Source organism: Bradysia coprophila (assembly GCF_014529535.1).
Source record: "Bradysia coprophila strain Holo2 chromosome IV unlocalized genomic scaffold, BU_Bcop_v1 contig_5, whole genome shotgun sequence".
NCBI lineage: Eukaryota > Metazoa > Arthropoda > Insecta > Diptera > Sciaridae > Bradysia > Bradysia coprophila.
This window is the reverse complement of record NW_023503374.1, coordinates 7,599,924-7,616,781: the sequence shown is the minus strand read 5'-3', so window position 1 is coordinate 7,616,781 and position 16,858 is coordinate 7,599,924. Positions and strand designations below refer to the sequence as shown.

Here is a 16,858-nt window from a genome sequence, read left to right as displayed (position 1 = left end):
ACTTGGATGACTTCTTCTTCTTCTTCTTCTTTTTCAGCCTGTTTCTATCCACTGCTGGATGTAGGCCTCTCCAACTTCTTTCCATTTCGTACGATCCATTGCCATTTGCTGCCAGTTTGTACCTGCAATATTCTTAATTCCGTTTATCCATCTCTCTGGTGGTCTACCTATAGCTCGTCTTTTATATGGTCGCCAGTTCATGATCTTTTTGGTCCAACGTTCGTCTGTCCTTCTTGCAATATGTCCCGCCCAGCTCCATTTCAGAGATGCTATTCTTTCCATGACATCAACGACCCTGGTTTGTTGTCGAATCCATTGATTCGTCATTCTGTCTCTGAGTGTTATTCCAAGCATACTCTGTTCCATGGCTCTTTGTGTCACTCTCAACTTATCTTCGGATGCTTTCGTTAAAGTTAACGTTTCCGCTCCATAAGTGAGCACTGGAAGGACACAAGTGTCGAAAACTTTGCGTTTCAGACTATTATTCATTTTGCTTTTGAAAATTAGTCTGAGTTTTCCGAACGCTGCCCATGCAAGACCAATCCTACGTCTTATTTCTGCAGTTTGGTTGTCCAGACCTAACTTCAGTTTATGTCCTAGATATACATAGCTGTCGACTCGTTCAATGACAGTAATGACAGTGTCACCAATTTTGATTTCTCTATCGTCCCCGATGTTGGTCATGACTTTTGTTTTCGATAAGTTCATCTTGAGGCCAACTTTGCTTGCCTCTTCACTTAACTGTTGTAGCATAAGCTGAGCCTGACCTAGATTCGCTGCTATCGGTACAATGTCATCAGCGAAGCGGAGATTGCTCAGGTACTCTCCATTTATCTTTATTCCCATTTTACTCCAGTTTAACTTCCTAAAAATACTCTGCAGAATCGCCGTGAATAATTTCGGTGAAATAGTGTCACCCTGCCTTACACCTCGGCCAATTCTGAATTTCTCCGTGCTCTTATGAAGTTTTATACATGAAGTAGCATTTTTGTACACATATCGAATTGTGTTGGAGTACCTTGAGTCTTGGATGACTTCGGTTTGGAACAAATAAAGTAATTGGCCTCTGTGTAATAACTCGTCTGTGCCATGCAATAAGTAAATCTGACTTGTAGGAAGCCAGTAGCAGTAAGCTGGAAAGTCTTATTGGAGATGCGCTTTTAGAATAATAATCGAAAAATAAATTGAAAATTGACTCATCCACGTGTTTGCAATATTTTTGACAGGTCATTATTGTTTGAAATTATCGTTTGTGTTTGGACCATCTTTATTGGCTGACGACCTCAAAAACAAGCGAATAATCCAATTCGAACAATTGAGGACGCCAGCTTTTTTGGACAAAAACGATAATGTCCAACAATAACAATAATTCCCAACAATAATGCCCGTCAAAAATGGCGACCATTGTGAATGCATACACATGGACAAGAAAATTTTCTATTTATTTTTGATTTTTATTGTAAAATTGCGGCCGGATCTACATTTTATTACTGCAATCCGTAGATCTAATTTGTAGGAAGCTAATGACATTGAGCTGGAAAAAAATGTTTCACTTTACAGCACGCTTGCCGTAATAGATTTTTCTTGAAGCTCTTGAAAATGCAACGATCAAACGAAGTAGTAGATTCGATACCTACTACATCATGGGTGATAACGCTGGCCGCTAATTTATAAGATACGCGAAAACACAACACTTCTATGGTGGCGTCACCCTTATTGCATAACCACTCACACACGACACGAATTCCATACCGTATCGATTGCAACCCCAATCAGTTCTATCGTACCCACAGAATACTCTAGGGAGCCTTGGTCCGGGAGCTCCGGACTGCACGAATGAAAATCAAAAATTTTTGTGGAACATTGTTTAGGGTCACAAGCAGACTAAGAATATATAAAAATATCAAATTTGCGACGACATGTTTAATTAAACTCCATTCAACCACACAGTGACGAAAGACACACGGATGATTTCATGACGACATTTGACTGTTAAAGATTAAAAAAATGTTAACCTAAAAAGCAAGATGAGCCAGGATATGTGGAAAACCTGTAGCTCATTCCACATTCGTGCTTACACATGTACATACTTTAGCTGTGTATTGTGTTATATCGACGCAAGAAGTCTCGTCCAATTGGATTAAATAGATGTAATTATGATAATGTTCAGCGTTAAGTTTTCATTGAATGGCAGAGCTTTCAACATGACATGACAATTACGTTTTGTGTTTTAGATGTTAGAATTAGTATATTCCGCAATATGATAAGTTTTCACCGACTTGAGTATGTGTCTTTTAAGACGTAAATAATTACAGTTTTCACTTGCAAAATGCTTGGCAGTAAAGATTATTTGGTTTTTGGGGGCGGGCTTTTGGTGTTAATTTTACCCGCTTATCAGACGTAAACTTTTCACACACCCGGAAAACATAAAGTTTTGTGGACACACACTTTAGCAAAGTTTTCGCTTGGAATCACTAATGTGTTATGGCCAAGAGCTGTTAGCTGTTAGTATAAAACCTGAACTTAAACAGATAATGCATGCATGTAGTGTGTTGTTGTATATATATAATGTATGTGTCTCTGCAAAATAAATTAGCGTCAAAGGATCAAAATTAAACTTTAACATGCACTCTTTGGCATTGATAGTTTTGAATGAAATGCAACAGGACATGGTGAGGGAACAAATTCGTCGAATAATAATATTTGTAAATAACTTCCGCACATCCAGCACTTGGTTGAATTCACCAACCATTTTGATATCATTCCAAACAGTTCAAAACTTTGTCTCAGAATACAAAGTTTTGTCAATGGTAAAGCAGTGAGCAGTACTCATATTAATATTAACTTTGGACTGCATCTTATCTACCACAATTATGTTAAAGGCTACTATATTTCACAACGTTTATACAGTTGCGTATATCCCGTACGAATAGAGAGAAATGATGATCAGGAACGGCATTTTGATGGACCATTCATGTCACGAACAGAAATCAATTTAGGCAACTTTATGCTGAGTCAACAGACATCTCAATCAAACCGAAACATTTTATTTTAAAAGACTCTCCTCCCTGCCTAAGCTCCCAAGCAATATATTATACAGCAAGAATACGAACGGAAAATGTGCGGGAAAATGTGTGTGTGTGTTGCTCTCGTTTTTGTTATAGATATCCAAATGCTGCTACCATATTATACATGAAACTGAAATAGATTTAGTACGCGCCGTCCGGAAAATGGATAGTCGTAAATATGTGCACGGAATTGACGTTCAAATAGGTTCGTTTATCTGTATATGTATCCATTGCGAATGTTTATGAGCATCAGTTAGTTTTAGGAGGCACACGAAAAGCGTCGTAAAATGTATAAGACAATAAAATGATATTTAATTAGGAATAAACTGAGGTTTATGTTCATTTGCTTTTGAGGTCGGATGTGCTTTTGTCGAAGAAATGATGGTCAGATGGTAAATCACATTTTCTAAATGTAATAAAAGTGGAAACGTTTCGTCTATTGTCTGATTTAAATGTAAATTGTCGTGCGCCAATTACATTATTGTCGTACGAAACATGCTCGTTACATTGTATATGAATTTTCTCGTTCGGAAGAAGAGGAATTCTATCTATTCTCTCGCTCTGTGTGTGCTTAAAATAGAATAAATGACTCCGAGTCATTCTTTTCTTCGCCTCATCACCTAACCTTCATTGTCACATCCAACCACCCAAATTTCATTCCACTTTTATACATTTTGTACTCATTTCATCATTACTCAGCTCATTTTAATGTCTGGCAAAATGTAATTAACAAAGTACAAAGACAAAGACAAGTTAAACAAAGCTAATAATTAAGTGTTAAGGGATGAATAAAATAGCAAAATAAAAAAAAGTTTTTTTTCCAACTTTTCAAAGACTAATACAGTTTAAATGTGAGTTTAAATTTGAATTTGTAAATCATTACGTAGATCCTTTGCATTGAAGAGTTAAATTTGAAATGGAAACGTTGCTTGCACTACCGAATATTATCATTTTTTCTGTGGATGGGTGGTTGGGCGCGCTTATAAAGCGAACGTCGAGCAAAATATGATTCCATTGTGTAAATGATATTGTTTTGAATGGATTCTATTTGAATGTAATCGAATACGTATATGCGAAGCTTTGAAGAACTCCAAACACGTATCATTGTTATCGAAATGGTTTTTAATGACTTGGCTTCCCGATGGAACTATATCTATTTCAAAATTGAAAATCAGAAGCTGAAACAGTCAAAACAATCGTATTAATCAACAGTATTAAATACAGTATGGGAAATATATTACACTAAATGTTTGATTAGTGCCCCCATGGTATTATGTTGTTTTTGTAACCGCTTTCACTATACCTGTATTGTCATTCCACATTTATAAGATTTTTTTATCAGAAAATGTAAAGTTTCAAAATATCATTTTGTTTGGAAAATTATAGTTTCAATCTATTAGGGCAAACAAGTTACGAGTCCGCTGCAATTTATGAGCAAAGAGAAAATTGACTGAGACAAGGGGGCTCTTAACTTACCTGTTTACCTTATTATCGATCATATTGATATCTTTTAGGAAGTACAACTCGACAAATGTTGTTCAAGAACACATGAAAATTAACTACAAGAACTTCATAATACTCATACCAGTACTGTAACAGTACATATAAAGTGTTTGATTCTAGCATAGAGCCATAGTAATGTTTTTTAGGCCGTTAGATCAGCTAAGCAATGGTATAGACTCTTATGATCAGAGCTAGAAGATCGAAGATCAGTCATCGAATTTTTCATATTAACTTTGAAAGGCCTTAATTTTAAGGTAAAGCTACCAAATGCACTGCTGTAATACAAGATTGATTTCTATTGTCTTTATTTTTGTTTGAACAAACGAAAGAAAATAGAGGGCTGGCTGCAGAGTCTCACATTTAGAAGTTTTACTCTTCTTTCTCTCTTATCGCAACAGTTAATACGTTTGGCTGTTGGAAAATTAGTGTTTAGTGGCAAAAATGCGCACGTGCTACAAGTTTGGTGGTGAAACGATTGGAAGACGTAATTTCATTTCCGGTAATGATTCGCTAAGCGTGTACGTATGTGAAAAGGTATGACTACCTTCATAAAATGCGGTCATAAATCTCTTTTCCACCATCGCCATTATCTGATGAGCCTGATGTATTTTTGAATAGTATGGTAAAATTTGAATCATCGAAAGATCTAATCGTCTCTTAGATCGAGACAGTCAGTGATATAATCCATTCCCCTATTTTAGGGAGCATGAGATAGTAATTAGGAGTTACAGATTTTCACAGGATTGGTTCGGCCAATAGAATTTCTTGACGGAGTATTAGACGTTATGTGAAAATCTTACTGCGACTTCGAATTCTACTTAATGTAGGTTTTAATGTTGTGTTGTCCTTGCATCTAAAACCTTCATAGGCTGAAAAAGGACAATGAGTTTCTTAATGGTATTAAGTTGTCGAGTTCTTTCTATTTTCATTATTCAGACAATTAACGTAACTCACATAATTATTACGTTATAAATCTGAGCTTTTAACTTGAATTGTCGTTATGTCGTTATTACAGCCCAATTTGAAAAAATATCCAAATTTCTGGTCATAATTAACTAACTTTGCCAACCATAAAGTACAGAATTTACGATAATTATTCTACCTGCCCAAAAAGACAAAGTGTATTCAAATGTAACCGCATCAATTTTATCCGTAGAACCCTTATAATTTCGTGTACCTTTGCTCTGGTGTATTCATAAAGTATATATGCGGATACGTTCCCAAAACATGTTTACTGAATTTATCGTTTAAAGCCATTTGGTTTTGCCAATATAAATTGAAAACAATTAAAGAAATCGAACGGAACAAATTCGATGGTAAATTTCTTGCTAAATTTGGTTGTAATGCCTATTTAGAGTTTATTGGCGTCCCAATATTGGAACAATATAACCCAGACACTCTGGAAATTTAACCACCTTCGCCACACTCCACACACGTGGAGCAGCATACAAATTGTCCCGATATAATAAAGCTTGGTAACATTCAAATTTGTCGCATTTTCTATTGGTTCCTATTTCCGTGAATGTTACATGTATATACGTATAGCAGGCAGAGCAATGCTACTTGAACTCGAACATCCTTCAACCCCAAATATACACATTTAATACTTCCACATCTGAGTGGTACATGTCTGCCTGTTTACCAACTCATGTTACTGTGTTTTCGTTGAGGGTTGTTGTGAGTTAAATTAACTTAAAAGGTCATATAAAGGGGTTGTCAATGCAAATTTGATATTTTGATGGAATATGATAATGATGTGTATACATTTTGAGAAAAAGTTTCTTTTTCCATTCCATACGTGTAATGTGTGTGTGTGTGTATGCGGTGTGTGATGGATAAACTTAAATGAATGGTAAATTTTTGTGCACGAAAGCACCCGTGAAACATTTTTGATGGATTACGATTTTATAATTCAAAGGAACATTAAACGTTATTTGCAATATAATGTTATGTACCGAGATGAATAATGATTGTTATTCCGACATTTCGTCGGTGTCAAGTTTTCCTAAACATAATCATGTGCGTCACACATTAGGGAAGTGTGAATTATAATATGAGGCAACTTTAGCCAGGTATTCGTGAGCTAGCTCGCGTAGCCAAGTATTCGAGAGCTAGCTCGTGTAGCCAGGTATTCATTGATAGATTTCGTCCTCCCATCAAGAACGTTATTAATGGCTGAGAATACATTTCTGTTTTTAGATTAAAGGTAATTTATATCCTAAGTAGTCCTAAGTTAGTCGGTATCTGATTGAAGCTAATGTACTTTAAGGGTTTGGGTTCACTGTGTAGAAAATCTCCGCAGATTTTTTTTTTCAATTTTTTAAAGCGACTGCAGCAAATAAATGAACACACCACAAACGATTCGATTCAATGTTGCCATTATTGGATAGGATTGGATTGTCTGATAAACGAATTATTTTGAATGAATATTTTGTGCTTCCGATTAAACTCAACAAAACGATTGTGTTTGAATGCAAAATTCTTAGCCTTTTCATATTGAACCGAATGATTTTTTATGTTTAGTGAGATTTCATAGCGGATAATTTAGTTCGTCTGCTTGGCCATTTCCTGTTCGTCTGTTTGGCCATTTTCTGTTTGTCTGCTTGGCCATTTACTGTGGTCGGTCAAGTGATTCGTAATTCAATTTTTTTAATCTACTCCGGAGTCTGTTAATTTGCGCTCAGAGAGGTGTAATGGAAGGTATTCAAAGCCGATAAACCATAAACCAATTGATCCTGGCGTCGTATGACATCCATAATCCATAAAGTTTGACATCGTTTGACTAAGGTGCCGTAATCACGAAGTAGAGAGATTGAAATTCCAAAATTTTAAGAAGTAACGATGCGGTGTATGTTTGAATTAGGTGCGACTCCGGATGCAACAAAACAGCATGGTCGTCAGCCAATTCGCTAATCACAGCTTTGAATGGTTGCATCCAACGGAGATACGGTTCAATGACCATCCGGTTGAAACCGGACACAAGCAAGGCCAATGATCTGCACACAACAACAAAAAAAATTGATTGATTTTCGCCCGTACGCAAGGAGAGGTGTGTGTGTTTTTGGCCTTACGTGTTGTGGTGAGTATGTGCCATTGCGGAAGCCGCAAGTAGGGCACAAGGGAAATTCGTGAATTCCGCATCCATTGTAGAGGTCCAACAAATTGGCGGTTCGAAGAAAATTAAGGCATACGATGAAACAACAGAGCTACACCATCGTTCAAAGCATTTCCGGCGATTACCAATTGCATGTAGACGGATAACCAGTCGATTGCAGTGAATGTAATCGCTTGCCAGTCGAGCATCTTCAGCAGGATCCGTTCACGGAGAAAGGTGTCCACTGATGTCCATTGATGATGATCGCCTCGATCGCCAAGCGGCCCAACAACAACATCAGCAAAATCGTACGCCAGGCGGATGAACCTCCTCTACCTTGGCCGCAACAAACAGGCAAGTGATGGCGATCAAATTTAAATCGGGTGGTATTTGCGCTTCCGTGAAGGCATCAGGACGCTGCTGCTGGTGCTGGCCCGGATAAATCCGATCCAAATAATTTGCGGCCAAATGGTATGTTTGGCGGAGTAGTTCGTACCGATCGGAAATGCTGAGCAGCCAATTGAGTAGCTCGGAACGGCGGCGGTGGTGGTGCTAATCCAATGAGGCCATCGAAGCCATCATCACTTCATCGTTATGACACATGACTCGCCAAATGGACGTTAATTCTTCGTTGTATGCGAACGCCGGTGGCACATGTCTAGTTTCAGGAGCAACCTTTTTCCTTTTTTGCGGTGGCGGTGCAGGCGATGGTTTATCGACCGATTTTCGTTTTCTAGACGGTTTCATTGTAGACATTGTAGACGGCGATCGGATTCGCACAACAACAACAAGAACACGCACGCACGCACTTGAATCTACTTTCGATTTTCAACCACAATATCGGTGAATTTACAGCACAGCACTCAATCGGTTGACGATTGAAAATTGTCGAGCCAAAAAGATTGATAAAAAAGCACACAACTGATTGCCGAAAAAAACCAAACCAAAATCTGTTATCGATAAAAAAGCACAAACGTTGGCACGTCGGAAAATTGTTTAAACAAATTTATCAGTGAAAAAGACCGATAAAAAATTTTTGCAAGAAATGTGGCATATAGTAGCACACACGTTGTATGAAATCCATTAAGAACTGTTAAATGCTGCGATATTATATCGATGACATTTGTGAATGTTCGTGGTGTTCGTGGTAGTGGTGGTGGGGGTGGTGGTGTCATCGATATGGTCGCATGCATATGGATTGCGTGGCGGGAGAAAATTTGTATATGTATAATATATCGTACGAGAACAATCTGCTGGACCAGTTCAAGAAATATTTGCAGAAATTGGAGAAAATGTCAACGTTTCTGACCAAGCGGCAGAATGCCAATAGCCAGTTAAGCCAGCAAACTATTTCAAAACGACAAGAAATTCGATTTGACGTTGTATGTAAGTTAGCCGACCAGCCCAATATTATCCTCTCGTCCTTCACAGTTCCGTCCCTGTTCTGACCACATTCTCCCTTTAATTTTAGATCATTCGTCGACTCAACCATCTCATCAAATCTAAATCAAATAATGTTCATGTGGAGGTGTTAACCTGTCTGCTGTCACTGCAAATCAAACAAAAGTATCAATTTGGACGTTGAAAAGGAGACCGAACTGAAGAAGAAAAAATTGGAAGCGCACAAGGCCCGGTTGATGAACATGTTGAAACTGTTGAAACAAGAAACTGTTTCAGCTGGACAAAGAATTTCAGGAGACGATAGCCGAGGAGAATAAGCACCCAACAAAATCTCTCATCTTAGCTGGAATTTATTTGATTTGATTGTAATGATAATTTGATGATATTGTGATGATAATTTGTATCAATGATGATAAAGGTGTCACAGGTAATATGAGTGTTGGTTTCTTACACTATTTCGATCTGATAGTCGCAGTGAATAAATATGTTTACACAAATTTCAAAACTCGTCAGACGAATGCGACATTAGCAAGGAAATAACCATCCTCAGGGACACCTGTGTACCTCTAGTGAATTATAAATGAAAGGACAGTAAACTTTTACAACGCCTAATCACCACACATATGGGACCACGACGTTGGTTGAAACAGAACTTAAATATGACATTGCGACGTAGCATCGTTCATGTAAAGGAAATACCAGACAATTTGTTGAGTATGTTGAGTGGGTGAGTAGGGTCAATTTAACACAGACAATTTTTCAAGAGAATATTTTGTGGAAAATATGCCCTGCTCGCTCGCAATAATAGATTGTCTGCCTACAAAGCATGTTTACAAAGTCAGATATTTAATTATTTCTCTTACAGTCGTAAAATTGCAACCAACTCGGATATATTAAATAAATCGAGTACATTTCCACTAAATTAACCACCAACCGCAACCATCACATTGATCTATATAAAATAAATCAAATCAAATACAGCAACAATCTACAATTTTCATTCGAAATTCCTGCTATTTATTGACATGATGCATTCATTTTGGAACATTAAATTCTAACTTTTGATGAGTTTGTTAAATTTGAAACCTAATTGCAAAAGTCGCAATGTTTAAATAATGGGACTGGATACGGGATCTATACATAGATGTAGATTAGGTGTATATACGAAAAATCCCATCATTGATTCATATCATTTGAATGATAATTTAGTGGTGAAATCGAAATTAAACAGGAGAGTCAAATTTGTGAAATATAGAACTGTACGAGGAACAGGCAAGGCGGCTTGGCAATTAATTTTTACTAAGACTGCTTACGTAAAGCACAATTTGTTGACAGCGAACCTGATGGAATTTGGGATTCGTTCAAAATTTTTATCAAATCATATTACAGCAAATTGCATAAATCGGATAATTGAAACCCACCCAACACTTCGTCCAACACATAACAAATCATTTTCCTCTTGACAACAGCAGTCTAACTATCATTATTACCAAGTCAAATCATTTTTATATCATCATATCATTTACTCAAGATAGAACTAAAAAACCTTACGACCGAGTCGCCCAACTCACGCTCTCAGTCCATGAACCTTGACTACCGATTACGTGAATCGTTTTTGACAAATGTTTTCCGCAAAGAAAAGTGCGATTTTTTGACCGTATCACTGGATGGGTGTGTCATCTGTTATTGACATCAACAACGTCAAACACAAGCTATGAACCCTTGTTCATCAGGTCTTATATAACAGATTTTCTCAAGGTCCTAATTCAGCATTGATTTCCCAAAATTTGCTAGAATTAAAAAAAAGCAAATTTTGGCAAATCTAAAGTAGGACCTTGGGATAATCACTGCTGCATAAGACCTGATGTGCAAGGGATCATCGCTTATTTTAGACTTATTTTTCGAAAATTACACAATTTACTAGAATTTTCCAAAAAAGAAATTAGTAAATTTTGTAAGATTTTGTAATCAACCAGCTAAACCTACTTATCTCAGTGGTCTGCATTTGTTTGTTCTTGCCTTCATACCTTCGAACGTTAAAATGCATAAATAGCTAATAACGGAATGTATAACATACCACTCGGCACTCGGTACTCGGCACAGCATTATTTGTTTACCATTAATTTATTCAAACAGAAGTTCAGGCGATTTTCTGTTCGTCCATTAATTGATTCCGCATATTTTCACAGTTCGATGAACTCAGTTACCTTTCCTGCAGAAAAAACACTTTTACAGCTGAAAGTTTGAAAATTTTTCGAAAAAGTTTTACGGCACTTCATTTACATTTTTCTGGTTAAACATCATTCTCCCTACGATCTAGGAATAACTTTTTATCTATCATGACTATCACGTTATATCTATGATTCATATATGCGTGAGCCAATTTAACATTAATTGTTTTCAATTAATTTTAATCGTTCCATTTTTTCCACACTCGTTTTTCCTACACATAAAAATATATTTCAACTCTTTCTACTTCTTATTTATGTTCCATCCAGAAGGAAGAAAAAAATCTCAAAATTTATTGCAATAATGATCAACATAACTTAAAATATCATTTACCCTAATAATTTGCTGATCTTTATCAAATAAACTTTCTGCAACCGTCTCCCAACCAACAAGATGAAGTAGAAGAAGAGAAAAAAAAACCTTTCACCGGCAAACCTTTTTTAATACATTTTAAATTCCATCGCTTTAAATTTGAAAACCTAAAAGCCTCCGCTATTATGAATATGTTACACAATTCAGTTGGCTTCTATAAATAAGCTTTAATATGTATTTACAACTTTGTAATTTTCTTTTCTTAAATAAATTATGGATGTTAAAGAGAAAATTGCTCTCATTCTCGCAATATATAGCATTCATATAGTGGTATAGGTACACCATGAATGTTTGTTTGGATATAATATACATTCTAATATGTAGAGTGCCATTCAATTTGCCAAGAAAATTCTTGTCTTACATTTGAATTTTCATAGGGGAGACTTCCAATACCCATTCATATACATACAGTTCATATAACTTACCGTGGCATAAATTTCAATGTAACGTAAAAAACCGAGTGTACGTACATATAACACTGATGCTACTATTTCACAACATTCCAAAAAAAAAGAAAGCCGGGATGGAATCTGATACCGCGCAGACTGTATATTATGGGATAAAAATCACTATTAAAATGTTTTATACCGAAAATGTTCCTTCTCCTAAGTTAATTTATTGATTATCATTTATTATCATGTTCGTTGTTCGGTTCTGCGATTCTGCCATGGATTGTGTGTATTTTATATTTGCGTTTTATGCATGTGATGGGTTTTTAAAAGCGAACCCATGAGAAAACTTTCCGAAGCGTAAGACATAATAAAATTGAAAGAGTTCGCAAGATAAATGAATTCAATCAATATTAATTCAATGTTACCAGTGTATGTATCTAAATTACACACTGTACAGCAGGGATTGTCGAAAATATCTCTCCATTCACATTACATATTTTACTATCGAGATTTGAACTCCATCCATATAGACAGGCATGGATACATATCTCAACGGCGAGGGGTGTGAGGAGTATAATATGAATACGCAATTTAAATGAGGAAAAAAAGAATTCGTATTTGTATTTAAACTAAAAATGAAGTTAAATTAAAAACCAACGCTTCCGGCCATATTTCAAATTAAACAATGCTACCACACATAGCCTGCTCTTTGCTTGGTTGTTATTTCAAACTTCAGTGTTTGAAATTGTTTAACAAAAAAGAAATGTGAATGTTGGTTTTTATTCTTGTAAAAAATACATCTCCCACACACAAACATACTTTGACCAATTGGTCGATGACGTCATCAAGACTAGGGTGTAAGCCTCATCGTAAGTGCATCTCACTTCGATACTACTCAATCTCAGACAACAACATCATTGAAACGTTTTGACACAATAATGTAGATCTTGTCTTGATTAATAGACAGTTTGCGCAAATGGCGTAAAATTTACAAGTCAACTTATCAGTTGGAAATTTTAAGTAGCCTTCCTGAACTTCTTGTATAAAGTAGTGACTTATAATTTCCATTTTTTTAGTTAACGCTTAACGGATAAAATGTACGTCATTTGCGCAAACTGTCTAATGTGCACCAGCGCCCTTATTCGCAAGTGGTGCCATCCATTTAATGGCTACTGCCTGGCTACATAGGGTAAAACTACCAAAACAAGCATTGATTGTAATATGAGCCCTCTATTGTCTTCTTTTTATTGTTCATACTAACCTCAAACAAACAGAAGGAAATACAATAGAGGGCTCGTAATACAGTAAGTGCTCGTATTTGGTAGTTTTACGCTTTACACTCCTTAGTATAGAAGTAGATTTTTGCGATTGGCTCCATCCATGCTTCAATAGCTTCTAATTCTAGGGGAAGCGACTCGTGTAAATGATATCACAACATTTACACACTTACCCGCATTTGTTTGACATCATCTGGATATTTACCACTCAATTAGCACCGGTATACTTGCTGTATTTTACCAGCATTTACCCAGATTTACTAGAATATGTCCATTGGTATTTACCTGTATTCCCTCCAGATTTCACCATGTGTCAGCATTTATCTGTTTTCCAATCGGAGCTCAAACTTTTCACGACAAAGATATAAATTGATTCTCGAATGAGTCAACGAGTGCATTCAGTATGCAATTTGCATTATTTAGAAGAACAAAACATGAATATTTACAGCTAAACTTCTTCAAGACTGTGCAGCTACTCAATCCAAGCATATTATATGCTAAGTAATAATCGTTTAAACAGAACATTAAGTTCAAATTTTCTCTGTAATTTTAATGCTTACACATCCTCGATTCGATACTCGATGTAGCAAAAAAAAAGTTCGTCGAATGAAACAAGTCTTATTAGATTCGAATGAAACAATTTCCAAACTAATAATTTTTTATGTTCAACAAACTGGCACAAGAAAACTTCGAACGCTGTGTTCCATCCTTCAACATGCGTCCTATATTTTATACTATAATAGCCAAGCGGAGAGACAAAAGTTTTTTTTTAGTCAAAAACTTTGTATGAAATTCAGTATATCCATCAACACAGTAGTATCTTCCGTGCCAGTTTTCAGTTTTCCTATAGTTTATAGTCAAATTTTAAATTTTATTTATTTTTTTTTAAAGTTTTTGTTACTTTTCCAAAGTTCATTTTTATGTGCTTTATGTAAGACCAAAAATATAAATTTTATAGAGTTGCCGGAGAGAAATATGAAGTTTCCATCGGATATAAATCTTTTTCGCGTTTCTCGCTTTTTTTCTATAACATGATACAAATTATATTATGAACTCGGCCGGAGAAATTTCAGGTTTTTATTTTGGTGTGTAAAATGATAAATTTTTTTTTGAAGAGTTACTGGAGAGAAGGGAAGTTCACTTGAAAAATACTAAAAGGGAAATCCTTTAAAACTTTTTAATTTCACCAGGGGAATGGGTGTATAAAATTAGAGGAATTGTTTCGTATTATACACCCAACTTTCAACACAGAAAAAGTGGATTTTCGTTGCTTTAATTGAAGTTAGCAATCAAAATCACAATTATCCTTAGTAACTAGTTAAATAATTTATGAAGCATCCATCATCTTATGTTTATGTATTTTTTATGAAAATGTTTGTAAAAATTTGTCTATTAAGATGATTAAGATTAAGATTCAGTGTTAAGAAATCTGAAAACTTTAGGTTGCATTCCGTAATTTTAAATTCGTTGTACTTCTTTATGAGTTCAGCAGAAGTAGGGAGGTGGGTCTTCCAAGAGATGTACTTCCTGAATTTTTTGAAATTTGCTGCAATTAATTTACATGAATGTTTTTCAAACAACACCTCTAATCTTGTTACAATTTTTTACTGCAAAACCGAGAGGTATAGCGGTGTATATTTCTCTCAGTACGAGTAGCTACTCTCAGTGCTTATTACCTTATTTGAAGCGACAAGTACAGTGAGCCTAAAAAGTTTGGAAACATATAAGAGCAATATAAACAAAAGAATAGACAAGAAGACAATAGAACAATAGAAGCAAGTATATAAAATTTCTATTGTTATATTGTATTCACGTCTATTGTTCTTTTGTTCACATTCTTATATGTTTCCAAACTTTTAATGCTCACTGTACATCACTGTCCTATTAGGTGAATCCTTCACTTCTATTGGTTAAACTTTTAAATTTTATGACAAGTCTGATACTTCATTAATTTCAACATGATTGCTTATGTTTTACAACATAGGAGAACACTAGCTACTCAATTTTTTGTCACATAATAACACATCGAAAAATACTACCAAATGGCAAAAATCTTTTTATGCAACTCGAGATCATAATGTTCGAAAACTGCTAACTATAAATCGCTCTGTTGGATAAAACGTTGTTTGAATCTCGGTGCGAAGTACTTAGGGCTCTGCCTTTCATTTTTAAATATGCTGAGTATATCGCGTATATTCTGAGTATATCCAGTATATTGAGTATATCTTCGTATATTCCGTATATCGAGTATAAGTCGCATGAGTTTGACCATATGAATGATTAGTCTAAGAGTTTGACAACCGCCACATTCAGAAAAATGAAATTTTTTACACGATGGATTTCGATCAAACAAAATGCCATTGTGTAGCTTGTGATCTCAGGAGTCTGGCAAGGTAATTAGTTTTTCAATCGGACCAATATCGGCTGAACGATAAGACTTTGGAAAATGTTTGTTTTTGTATGTGATTGGCACATGATTTCAAAGTCTTATCGCTCAGCCCATATTGGTCCTATTGAAAAACTAATTACCTTGCCAGACTCCTGAGATCACAAGTTTTGTTTGATCGAAATCCATCGCGTAAAAAATTTCATTTTTCTGAATGTGACGGTTGTCAAACTCATGCGACTTATACTCGATATACGGAATATACGAAGATATACTCGATATACTCAGCATATTTAAAAATGAAAGGAAGAGCCCTCTTGATTAGGCTCACGATGTGTAATTATGACACGAGGCCTCGAGTCATAATTACACATCTAGAGCCTAATAAAGTACTTCGCACTCGATGTCATAATAGTTATTTATCTACCAAGGTAGGTATGAAGGTATTTTTTCGCACTAGATGTCGATTGTCGACCCGAGGCGAAGCCGAGGTCGACAAGACGTCGTGTGCGAAAAAATACCGGCATATCTACCGTGGTAGATACAACGTGTTTCGCAATTACGGGCCATAATCACCTTTCCAATGCAAAACATGTCCTACATTTTGTTCCAAAATTCTTGTGTATACAGAAATTCATTTTTTTGATACCAACATTGAAAAATGATACTTTCGCCCCGCATATGAGGGGCGAAAGTAAAAAAATGCATCCCACGGGGAGAAAGTACTTAACGAAGAGCGAACGCAACTGAACGAACAGCGAAAGTGACTGACGTCACAGAAAATGAGAGAAATGAGTTGAGTTGTCAACAAAATCCGCTCATATTATGCAGAATACTTTGATCAAAATTGTAAAACACTATGCGCCAGTGTTCTTATTGAAATTAGCATACAAAGTTGATACTTATTGTTACTGAATGATTTGTTAGTTATATCTTAATTTTTGTGTGTGTTATTGTTGTGATGGCTAAATTATTAAATTTTTCATATGTTGGTATCAAAAAAAAATAGTATGAACGACTCGGGGCAAAAGTAAAAAAATTCAACCTGTGCCTTCGGCGCGGGCTCCAACTCTCGCACACGGTTGAATTTTTTTACTTTCGCCCCTTGTCATTCAATGTACTATTGAACGATCAAG

General features: G+C 35.8%; 1 protein-coding gene and 1 long non-coding RNA gene across 2 annotated transcripts in view; one reads left to right on the top strand and one right to left on the bottom strand.

Moving 5' to 3' along the window:
• Positions 1-16,858, bottom strand: part of LOC119071990 (neural cell adhesion molecule 2) — a 100,087-nt gene that overhangs the window by 74,694 nt on the left and 8,535 nt on the right. The gene's annotated exons all lie outside the window — the stretch shown is intronic.
• On the top strand, positions 6,801-15,772 carry LOC119071999. The gene is made up of 3 exons (XR_005086767.1): positions 6,801-6,811; positions 7,461-7,464; positions 15,627-15,772. It is a non-coding gene; the product is annotated as an uncharacterized LOC119071999 (long non-coding RNA).